The following is a 13,291-nucleotide window of genomic DNA, read 5'->3' as shown; positions in this document are numbered from 1 at the left end:
CAAATTGGAAAAATTCGACAAAAGTTATGATAGTAATATGTAGAGGCTAGAAATGGATATATTAATAGAACCATCTGCTTTAAATCGGAAAGAGTAAACTTAGGAAAACTACTGAGGAACTAATATATTGTATTTTTGACTTTCCAAATTGTCGTGTGTATTAGTGATGCAAGTCTAAACCTTTTTTGAGTAACTATAGTTAAAAAAACGTGTTTGCAACCTAAATCACTACTCGTTACTCAAATTGTATCAAAGCTAATGATCATAAATTAACAATTCAAATAAGCCTATATATACAATTACAAAAATATTATTTGCATAATTTATTTATACTTTATGATGTGGATTTATTTTTGATTGTTAAAACATTTAAATATAAACTTAATGGATTATGCAAATTATTTATTCTAGTGTGTGTAAATACCTATCGATTAATCAATTTAATCTTTATTCAAATGTAAGGAGTTATACCTAATATATGTATGTATGTATATATTTATATAAATACAGCAATACTATTGACCACATACTTTAAATAAATGTTTTATTGGAACTCATATAAATTTGAATAAATATTTTATTGGAACTCATATAAATTTAAATAAATATTTATTTTTTTAATGAAAAGGCATACAAATCGTATTCACCAACAAACGGTATAGAAGTATATTTTGAGAACTCACATTATTATTCTAAATTAGTTAGTTTTTTTGTGTGTGATGCTGAACAGATTATGAATAGTAATAACATGTTCCCCTATAAATACCTAAAAAATATAAGTATTTCCCGTCAATGCTGTAGAATTATCGACTAAATATCGAAACTGATTATCTTTTTTCGATTTTTTTTTTCTCACATCACAATTTAAATCGAAATAAGCAATGGAATCGCCGTAGACATGGACAACACGCTCGGGAAAAATTATTCTGTTGAACTCAATCTGCGTTGTTTCGCGCCCAGGCGATTCCTATACAGAAAAATTACTTATTAGATAGGGATTTGACAAAAAAATTCCTAGGTTAGATGGAGTAAATGTAATAGTACAATGTTTACTTATACTTAATCAGTGCGACTCCGTCTAACCAATTTAAGGAACACGAACAAAAAGAAGCATTAAAAATTTGGGTTGGGCCTCTGACTACTTTCTGCAAGTTTCTCATAAGTAGTAAGTTTCATTGACGACCAGGCATTCAATGTCTAATTTAAAAAAATATCCTAGCAATATTTACATGTTTTTGCCAACCTACTTTTTGTATCATAGCATCCATGAACTAGGCTACCAATTTTAATCTGGACACTTACAAATTCAATAATTAATTAAAGTTGAGTGATTTAAATTATTTTACATCTCGATATATTAGAACATAAACAACGCCAAGCCTTCTGCCGCCACCGCCTGAATGCTATCATTGACGTTAAGGGCGGCTTAATTAATGATTAAGAGAGCTCAGACACACATCCATTAATAGTATTAATTGTTTAGAAATAGTATTATTAATTTTATTTTGTTTATGTTTAAAATTCTAAGTGTTTAGATTACAATGTGGCATTATGAATTTATTTTTAATCTATATCCTATGATTTACTTAATCCCAGAATGAGCTTGATTCTCATTTAAATACGATAATTTCATAATTATGTCCTGGTCATTATAGATTTTTTTGACGGATACTTCGTCTTCAAAACACAAGCATTCCAAATACTTTTTCAATCATAAATACCCATATACTTATGTTAGCTATATAGATCGTAGGATGTCCAATTAATCTGATGATAAGTATCTTCTAGTTTAAATAAGTACTCTCTTCAAAAATATTTGTATCTTTCATTGTTTTTTTTAATAAAAAAACATACTTTAAAAAGTGCTTCATAAGTTAAAAGGTAGATAAAACTCTTTCTTTTTTCATTAAATTCTATATTAATATTAAATATAAGAAAATATAATTGAAAAGAAAAATTACAAAATGGTTTCATTATTAATTTAGTTCTTCAAACAAGACAACCACTACAAAAAATTACACTTTATAAACTTAAATTTCAGTAAACCTTTTTATTTTAAAGTTTTTAACATGAATTAAATATACATGGTATGATAGTACTTCAAACCTTATGTTCTTAATTAATAAATAATTGGAGAGAGCAGGGCTTGTAGACGCACGGATTGAACTTTCAACATTTAAAGTTTTTTTCTTCTTCTAGTTCTTTCATTTTCTTTTGGAGCACCAGTTTATAGCATGAGTTTTTAACTGATGAAATATTAATTATTAGTAGTTTGTTTAAGAGTTAAAGGGTCATAAGCTATTGTTTATTCTGTGAGATATACTCACAGTGGGACGGTGAGGGGGGGGGGGCTAGGAAATGAATTACCACTTGGAAAAGGATAACCTTCTACATTTCCTTATCTTTTATTGGGGGAAAAATAATAGAACTATTCTAAATTCATATATATATATTTATTTTATTATTCATTTTTACAGCAATTTATAGCAAAAATAATCGCATGATCTTCTTTTGGTAGGGAATGTTAACACGATCGCCACCTAATAAAAAGTGAACATAAAAGAGCAGAATCATAAACCTTTTTTTCCTTTGGAAAATTCCTTCTTTAGGCATTGCTGTGAAAGTTTGTACATTGTTTCTCAGTTTAAAAAAACCATAACTTCAATCTCAATATTACTTCTAAAGGATGAGTAATATTGTACACTAGCCCCTTTCTCTAATTAACGTCTTTTTCAGATATGTATTTATTATTAATATAGTCTGCCCTAAAAAGTATTCCTGAAAAGTTTACTTGACTTGGCAGTTACCTTCAAAATTAGTAAAGAAAATATGAAGATCTTTTTTACTCGTAAATTTAACAAAATAAACATAAATTTGATGCCTTTTCTTTTGCTCCAATAGCAATATAGCAAAATAGAGTAGGTGTATTTACGTCTTATGTTGTATTAAAAAGCACTCATATTATAAATAAATTTAGAATTTAATTAAATCAAATGGATTTTTTTCCTTGAACGTATTAAAATCAATCTTTAGAAATTATAAAGTTAAAATTGTCGCATTCAGTTCTAAAATTAAAGTGGAAGAGATACACTTTCAGAATACTTCTCAAAAGAATAATCAAAGCAATCAAAAACTATGTACTTCTTTGCTGCTTTTGTCATAAAAGTCATACTGCATAATCCAGCTCGTAAAAAAAATGTACTTAGTTATTCCAGTTCATCAGATAATAGTTTGTACTAATAACTGTAATATGTATTATAAAATGAAATATTACTAATCCTTGGAAGAAAAAAATTAACACAAAATATTCAAAATAGTTACAAAATATATGAAAAATAAATTATATTTAGTTATTTTTAAATATTTATTTAATTTTAGTATTAATTCTTCCTTTGGGTGTTTATTGTTTACCAACTTCAAAGATTTTTTCCTTTTCTTTCATTTCTTCGTCCATGTTTCCCCTGGTTGTTTTGTTTAATATTACATATTAAGGGTAATTCTTTTAAACAATAGCAATTTTCTCGGAACTTATCCTATCTCCCTACCAACCTGTTTCAATACAACACACCAATGGAGAGTAAATCCTGTAACAATGCAAATCTACAAACTCAGTTGCTCATTATCCTTCCTTGCGACAACAAATCCTGTCTTTTTTTAAATCGGGAAACCAACCAACGTACACTTTTGTGTATTTTATGCAATTTAAATTCTAAAGTAGACCATGTGTTTTAGCTAAAGTGATCGTGTACATTAATTGATCATCGGAAAAGGTGTCGAGCAGGATGGTGAGGCCCACTGACGTTAAAGCCGTGCGATGCTCTCAAGAGTTAGACTTGGGAGGTGGAAGCATTTCTTGAATTTTTCGAAATGAAAACTGAACTCTTTGGTTCTATCACCTCATGCACCATGAAGTTAGCCCACTATGTCGTAGGTGTGGTTTAAGAGATGAAGAACCACTTCATCTGGTGTATAAAAGTCCTAAATTTATAATTGAGTCAACACAGCTGTTAGACAAAATTCAACCCTTTCAAGGACATTCAGTCTCCATCCTCTCCAGTTTTTTAATGAATTCTGATAAAGGTGGGTGGCTGAACAACGCACCATCCCTAGAACATGTTCAGGATGGACTGTATTACAATACCTAATACGGCAAACTATTGCAAGGGGACCAAAAGTTAAAGTTATTTTTACATGTACCCGCACTGATTGTATGTTTTATTTGAAGTGTAGCAATAAATGTTTTAATATTGTTAATAGGTCCACTGACAATGAAATACCGAAAGTCCTGTGATCCAGAGGTGTCCCAAATTGTCCAAAGTCCTGCTTTCTTGAGGAAAATATACTAAAAAATGGAAAATAATACCGGCCATCGATTAATACCATTATTGAAAGCATTGATCTAGGGTCCCATTCAACTGGTCATTGTATTATCAATTATGACCTATTGTACCATAGATATACACGTCACAAGGTACAGCTTCTAACTCCGTCAAACAGGGTGAAAAGGAACAGCCGAAACAGGGCTTTGCTCAAGCTAAAACAGAAGCCTCCCGTGAAAGATCTCGCCTGGTTTTCCTTAGACTCTAAAAATTTCGGTCAAATCCAAAAGCATACTTTGAAGAATGATAAATGGATCCCAAAAAATCCTTAAAAGTTGTTAGAATCATGAAAGCCAACTATCTACAGTAAGTTATGGTTCTTGTCATTGTTAGCAACCAGGGTCACGTCATAGCTCTCTTTATCTTCAAAAATGTGTGTTAAGATCATCGCCAACTTTTACATCAGTTTGTTGTGGAACAAAGTCTTTCCCTGTATCTTCATCATCATGAAAGACCAACTTTGGATCTGTTAGAAAGACGGGGGATCCTGCTATATCAGTAAAACAACACTCGATTCTTTTTATAATGAGAATGTGATCCTTAGTTCTTGGCCTCATGATAACCAGAATCGGACCTTTTAGACTACTTTATCTGGGTCAATGTTAAACAGGCTCCAATATAAGTCCCCAATGCACCACAAGATCACTGAGAGCTGGGATAAGTAGAGCGTTCCGGACTTTACCTTGTAGGACGATCAAGAAGGAAGGGGGGACGTTTCCGGGGATTTTGTGAACGTATGGTCCAATGTAACGGCGATTTTATTGTTTGAATGTCAAACTCATCGTAAAATGTCAATTTTTGAGAAATTTTTAAAAAGGTCAGTTAACAGATAAATTAACTGCAGAGTCTACTTTTTTTTTTCTCGGTTTGCGAAGGCTTATATAAAACACCATTTATATGTAAACAACTTTGTTGTTCTTTATCTAGGACTCAGATCTAGAGCTCTGTCCAGTTCATTTTTCGTCTGGTCCAGTGTAGTACGACTTATCAGTCCGAAACACTTAAAAAGTTAGGTCTTTAATGATGTCAGAGCATTTCTTTCATCGTTTTTTAATCATTTCCAGTGGGGACAGTTATTAAGACCGGTTTTGCGACTGGACTGTAGTGGGTTAAACGGAATAAATAAGGATAAAACAATGAATATATATTGTAATATTTATTCTTTTATAACTGAGAAAATCAAAGGTATGTTTTTCTTTTGGCTAACATATAAAATATACATCGTCATTTGAAAATGTTTAAAAATTCTTTGTTCTTATAATTTTTTAATTAATAAATTTAATTAAAAATGTAAGATATTTAGGTTAGTGTTGAACACATAAAATATCTATTTTATGATTTCTAATATGACTTACGATTTTTGTCTATAAATATTATCTTATTTTCATCAATATTAACTCTCCGTTACATCTATGGGGTGATTCATCATATTTGTATCATATTTTTATTCTAAATTCTATGATAATTCTTAATTTAATCATATTTTTCTTGTATTCTATATTTCGGATCAAACTTCGTTAGTTTCTGAGTTATTGACAAATTTTGAGATTAATTATGGAGTTTTAGTAACTTTTTTGATATTTTTAAAATTTATTTACTCAAACTATGAATGAATATGAAACAAAGAAATAAAACTGAGTGGAAAATGTCTTATTCTGGAAACAAAAAATATATATTATATATATATTTTTTAAATGACAAAATCAAAGAAACTTGTATACAATATATACAAAACATGTCCATGTTGTTCAAAATGAACATGAACACTTCTTATTCAAAACATTACGGGATATGTTTACAAATATCCCTAAAACAGATTTAATTAAATACATTGTGTAATGTTCTAAAAAGTAAATATCTTGTGGATGATGAAAAAGTCAAACCATTAGAGAATGTCTATTTTTAAGCCCATTTACAAATTAATTACATCTTTATAAAACTTACAAACTAATATATAACAATTAGTATGAAACTGTACACATAAAGTTGTACAAATAATTTTATCCAAGAATTTGTTGAATGTGCCTTTTGTAACGAAGCAATGAACTATAAGCACAAATTGATTGTACTTAATAAGTAACTTAATTCATCATAGTAGATTGAAATAAAATAGGATTTTTTCTATAAATTTGAATAGGTGTTTTTCAGTGTCCTTGTATTATAGTGTTACCGGGCTCCTGACGCATTCAAAACGATACATTTCTAAGTTGGTATTAAAAACCGATATTAAAATTCATAAAAATGTTTATACATATATAAATTTATATAACTACTTTCTATAAAAAAATAAGAAAAATATAATCAAATGTGGAAGTCATTGTAATTGCATGCTAATCGCTCATGAAGACATTTTTATTTTTATTTTAAGCAGAAAAAATATTGAAAAGTATTGAATTATCACTAGTAATTTTTGTACCGGATCTGGAAAAACATATCATGACAACATTTATTTTAATTATGATTCAAGTTGGAAATGTCACTTATAGCTCCAATCTAAGAAAACATATCGATGTGTTGACTTTCTTTATAAAAGAAAGTAGATAAGACTACTTACAGGTGTACGATATTGTTAGCCCTGGCTCAACATTATGAAACCCTAAATGACAGAGAACCAAAAAAAAATCAACACACTAGAGTTAAGACAATTACAACCTATAACTTTTATCAGTTCTTTCCCATAAGGTGAGTTTAATGTTTAAATTACTTTCCAAACCATTAATAATGAATTAAATAAAGACCATTTAGAGGAATATTTATGGTCACAATTATTCATTCATTCATTTTTTTTTTCTTCATTTAACGTAACTTTTTATGTTTGTAACTTTTTGATCAGGATCTTAATATAAAATAAATTGCTTTGTATACAGATCAGATATTTATATAACTTGAGCCTTTTGATAATCTAACTAAACAATTGTTGCAATTTCTTCAGGGTCATTCCGCAATAAATATTACTTTGTTTTATGGCAATTAGGGTTTAATCTATAATTTTGCAATTATAGAACAAGTATAACCCTCCGTTACTTTACTTCAAATATTCACCCGAGTCTTTTACCACTTTCACATAAAAATGGATATTTTAGTAATATAATACTTCTTATGCCCTTAATAGTTGTTACAAATTATACTAAACGCATCAACATACAAATTAATTACTTTTTTAATGTAAGCAAATTCATAATTTGAATTAGTAGTTTAGGGTACGAAATTTTATTTGATAAATTATTGAGGACAGATTATTTCTGAAATAATCTATGTATATAAATGGGTGATATAAGCAGGGCTTATTGTATTTCCAAAACAAAACAAAATTTTTTTTTGGAGAAAGTAGGTATAAATCAAAAAAGGACTGGCATTTAAAAAAAATTGCAGTTTCGTTTCTTTTATGTGAAAAAATGCATGAAGACCATGGAATGTTGGATTTGTAGAAAATTTAAATTTTGTAAAAATTTGTCCGAAAATTAGTTAGCAAATACATTTGACATATTAAAATTGATGTTCAACTTATATATCTGTCAACTTCTGAATAATTATTTACTTTTTCCTTTATTTTTTAAGAAATATCATTTGTAAGGAGAACCCCACAAAAAGATGCATTTTGGACATCACATCTAAATTATCAATTTCAACAACATAAGATAGTAATTTGAATCTTTGGAACATTTTTATGAAGCAACAATTGAATTAAATAGGTAGTGAGTTAAAAAAAACCAGTCTTGAACAAAAATTTCCAAAAGGAGAATTCCCAATTGTATTTTTTGACATCTTATAATAGGTTAAAGAAATATTAATTTGGTATTTCCAGCCCTTTTTTCACAAAGTATATCTTGTTTATTATTGGTCAAGTCGGATCATACAATAAAGTGTTTTAAAGGTGTCTGTGTATACTATAAACGCCTTTCGGACAGTATTTTACTTAGCTGGTTCAGTTGGGATTATAGTGCGTCTAGTAGGGTTGTCTCAAAGGAAGAAATTTGGAATATTTTCACTACTTGAAATGCAAAAATGCGTTAAAAGCAACAAAGAAAATGTTTGATGTGTACAGGACCAACACTTTTTTGGTTCGTATTACACAACAATGCTTTGATCAATTTAGTTCATGTGTATTGAAGGTGAATTATGTGCGACACAATGGCAGGTCTGTGGTCAAAATGTTGATAAAGTAATAGAAAATATCGATATAGACGGTCAATGTTAACAGTCGTAGCATCCCCCGGAGCTGAACATAGATCATTAAACCATTTTGCAGAAGGCAGGATACAAATGTAAAATCAATAACGAGAGGAATTGTGTTTCATCAAGACATCTTTAATGACTCGTCCGAAGCTCTGGGACCTCGGATTGGAAGTTTTTAAGCATTCACTCTATTTCTTTGGACCTGGCACCATATGACTATCAACTGTTCTTTTATATGGCCATTGCGCTAGTATTACATATTAGGCATCAATAGAGGCCCGTGATAATTGGTCGTCCGAGTTTTTTACCAATAGGTACAAGGGTTTTTAAGAAAAGGGAATTATGAAGTTGGATTCTTGTTGGCAACAAGTTTTTGAACAAAAAGAGTTAAACTTGGCTTCCAATTTTTATGATTGTAACACTTCTAATAAGCATTAAAGTTAGAAGAAAAATACAAAATTACGTTTTACCAAACGGGATATATGTACATACACCCCAATGATTTGGAGGCATAGTGTGATAAGCTAATTGGTTTATATTTATGTTCCTGGGATGAGTTGAGATACTCAAGAGTGTCAACAATAGTTCAAAGTCATTATTTCATTTATGATACTTAATTTGGCGCCAATACGCATATTTAAACAAAATCCATCAATTTCTAATACATGCTTTTTTTCTACTTTAAATGGGCAAGGAGTGAAATATGTACATTTCTATGTTGAATATACATGGTGTGTCAGCATAAAAAAGTCAAGAAAGTTCCAATTAATTTTTTTACTTCAGTCTATCATTATATCCTTATTGCTATAAAATTTTGTCTACACAAAGTGCAATTTTGGGGGCTCTTATTGGTTACTAGGAATTTGTTGTTGATATAAGAAAAAAATAATTTATGATTTTAGAAATGATCTATATTAAAACATATAAGATTTACTTGAACATATTTCAAAGTTTATATGTTTCAAATACTATTTTAGATTTTGAATTACCTAGTATGAAATATAATTTTACAAAAGTAATCAATTTGTTAGTTGATAATTTTAACATGGGTATATCCAACAAATACTAAAATTAAATCAAGTTTTATAATTGGTGATTTTAATGTTGGGGGGGCTAAATCCCCATGGTATTCCTTGTGTATTGGATTTCAAAGGTAATTAACGAAGATTTAAATTCAATTTAAGACAGCTCTCAAGGATAAAATGTTATAAGTTGTTGATAGATATGAAGGATAATTTGTCGATAGAGTACAAAATGTAATCTAGTAAATTTAAAAATAAATCAATTTGCCGTGCTTTTGTATTGACGAATTATTTTTAGTCTCATAAACTAAGCTCTAAACTAAGATTAATATTCTTAGCTATCTTATGTCACTCTAAAAGTGTGATTACAAAATTAATGATTGCTCAAAATATGTCTTTAAAGCACATAGCATGATGAAAAAATTTAAAAAAAAGGATCGTTTTTTTGTTACCTCAAACAAATTATTAAGTAATGTCATATGTTGTATCTCTAAAGCAACATTTTGCTGAGTAAAAGTTTTCTCATAGCCAAGGACACTGCGTAATGCTACTAACAAGCACGTTTTGTCACTTTTTTATAGCTTTAGTCTATGTATATATATTTTGAAACCAATCATATTAATTTTGATATAAGATTATTGCAAAATCCAGCCGAACACCCAATTAATTTAATATAATTTTAAAATAATGTGGCTAATATATGTTTAATGTATTAAAATCCAAATACATACAATCTAAGTGGTGTATATACACAAATAAACATATGCACTGATTGTTTTTGACTGATGTAAATTGAAATATTATAATAATATGTACGAAAATAGATGTGTTGACAAATTGAATAAAGACAATATTTTTCTTTTCTTTTTCTTATCCACTTAATAATTTTTATTCTATTTCATTTTCTTCAGAAAAACATTTGAAGATGAATGATGCTTATAAAGATCAACTTATAAAGTTATTATTGTTTGTGTTGTATGAAATATGACCTGACAGTATGTTTAAAAAAAAACATGAGATATCACTCTAATGCAGCCAAAAATATGCTGATGTCATTCCTCAAATCTACTTTAATCCCAACAAGGACTTACATTTATAACTAAAATTGTTAAAATTGTCTAAATCCTCCTAAGCGTTCATTGAAAAAAGTATCAATTAATAACCTGTTAGCTATTAGTGCTCAAATTTATTATCATTCTCTGTTTTGAGAAACGTATTTTCATGTCAGAACCACTAAGTTTATATAGTAAAACTGTCAGGAGATATAACATCATACCCATGTATACATTTTTGATGTATACTTGTGGGGTTTTTTAAAATGTTCTCATCTTTTTTTATAACTCTCAGTCATACATGAACACAAGAACATATGGTTTTTTTTCATTTGAAGAATGAAAGAGTATTAATAATTAGGATTGTTATTCCTAAGAATAGTTTAATCTACAAGTTTTTGATTCAATAACGTTTTATTTTATTTTTGAAAGCTGCAGTTTTGAACTTGAAGAAAGAACATTTCAGTATTACGTGGGTATTTTCGTGAAGTACGGAGATTAACAATAATAATTTATGGGGGAGTTATTTGTCTAAGGCCTTATTGGGCTTAAAGTAGAATTTGTGATGGGAAATGGAGAAATTCTTAATTATATCTTTTTTTGATACAGAGTGGGGTTTTTATTTGTTTTGTATTACAGATACTAGTACCTAATTTAATGAAATGTCATGATAGCTAAGCTGTTTTCCTCCAAAAAAAGGTTACCTATATCATTTTGATGTTTTCTTTATTTACAAACAGAGAATGCATACAATTTAAAAGCCTTAAGGAAAAAGTTTTAAAAAAATACATAGATTAATTTTCCTGCTTCAAAAAATCTAATATTCGTATTAGGTTATATTTTATACAATTCTAATTACAGTATCTTAACAAAATCTAACCTTTTACAAATATTCATTGTCATTCATTATTTAATATTTGAAGAGGAAAAATATTCATTAATTTATGTAGCAACATGTTTCTCTTTTCTTTCCGTATCTTGTACCTTTCATTCTAATATGGTTATGATGTAATATGCATTTTTTTCTGTTTATGAAGCTACTTTCTAATCCTTCATTTTTCTCTTCAAATATGTATAAAGAGAAAAATATAAGAGTATAAAATACCTAGAGGAGAAATATTAAACTTGGTGTAATCAATATAAATACACCCCTAAAGGGATTTTACTTATGTACATCATCATAAATAAAATAAAGTTTGTCAATTTTAGCTTTAATCGAGTAAAATGAGTTCTTAACTATAAATATTTATTATTGTATAAAAATGTAAATCAAAGCATTATATTCTAGCATATAAACATATAGTGTACATTTACTCCTTATATATAAGGTTTATTAAATTCCCTTAATCATTTGATTGGTTTTTAGAATTCCTTTCTTGTTTATTTACTTTTCTTTTTACCTTACTTGAAATTGAATAAAATGTTTCTTTGATCCTTGAAAGAACTGAGAAACTGAATTTCATCCTGCTATTCAAAATATTAACCTGTTTACCATTTGTAGCCTATTTTTCTGTTCTTAAATTGATTTGAAGTTCAAAATCCCTTATATGGATAACCTCATTTGGCTATTTGATTATTGAAATAATGTACAGCTAATTCACGGAATATCAATTCTAGGACTGAAGGTCAACTGCAACTGTCATGTTGGCAGCTTGGAGGAAATTCAAATTTGAATGAGAAGTGCTTCTCCAAGATATTCCAAACTGTAAAGTCCAGGGGTTTAAGGTCAAGGCTGGAGGAGAGTCCCATTGAGTTAGGCCAAAAGTCAACCATATTGTTACTCCCAAAAATATGGTTCTTGGCTGTATGGGGATTTAATTGACTTTTTTGTGTTGTAGGTAGTCAAGATGGAGCTGCAAATGGTTTTGCAGCCTTTTTGGAACTGACACAGGTGATGACTGGTTCAGATATGCGTTACATTTTTACAGTTGCTCTTAGAGACGTGATATAAAAACAAAACTTGTTTCAGCTGTCATTTGGTTGTTTAATAAAAACTTGTAATTTAAAATAATAACAATACAGTTATAATTAATTACTACTCAAGTTTTGAATTACAACTCTCTAGGCATTAGATTCCAATCCCGTAAAGTAATTTTTGTAAACTTCTCTACTAGAACATATATATATTATATTTATTAAACTATTTTATTATATGTGACTTTTCTCTATTATCTAGGTAATGAATGATTGCAAAAAAATTTCAATTATGTAAATGTGAAAGCTACATTTGATGTAGTTCAAAAACTATCTTGCCAACAGGTAATTGTTTTATAATATTTTAATAAAAAAACCATCTCCTATCATTTAAAAAGCCAAATTTGGTTTTAAATTTTTGACATATATTTCTTGTTGTACCGCCAAACCATGGTTTTTATAAACTTGGATTAAAAATCTTAAGTTTGATTAACAATGGTGTTTTAAATACATTATCTTCAATTATATTTCTACAATTTTTTACCTCTTATAAAATATTTGATATAGTTTTCACGTTGATTTGAATACTTTAGCATATACTCAATTCTTCTCCTAAAATATAAAAAACTACTTTTTAAAGAACAAGTTCTTAAATTCTAGAAACGTTTGAATTAACTATCATGGGGTCATCCTACTTTTTGGCACCAAACAATCCTATCCTAAAAGATTTAAGTTCATTTTAAATTTG

At 28.6% G+C, this 13,291-nt stretch overlaps 1 protein-coding gene across 1 annotated transcript in view; it reads left to right on the top strand.

Annotated features, from left to right (window-relative positions):
- The window catches only part of LOC121129234 (neurotrimin-like), a 233,630-nt gene that overhangs the window by 118,121 nt on the left and 102,218 nt on the right, over positions 1–13,291 (top strand). The window lies entirely within an intron of this gene.

This window comes from Lepeophtheirus salmonis, chromosome 14, assembly GCF_016086655.4.
Source record: "Lepeophtheirus salmonis chromosome 14, UVic_Lsal_1.4, whole genome shotgun sequence".
Taxonomy (NCBI): Eukaryota; Metazoa; Arthropoda; class Copepoda; order Siphonostomatoida; family Caligidae; genus Lepeophtheirus; species Lepeophtheirus salmonis.
The sequence above is the reverse complement of the archived record's forward strand: the minus strand, read 5'-3'. Positions and strand labels throughout refer to the sequence as shown.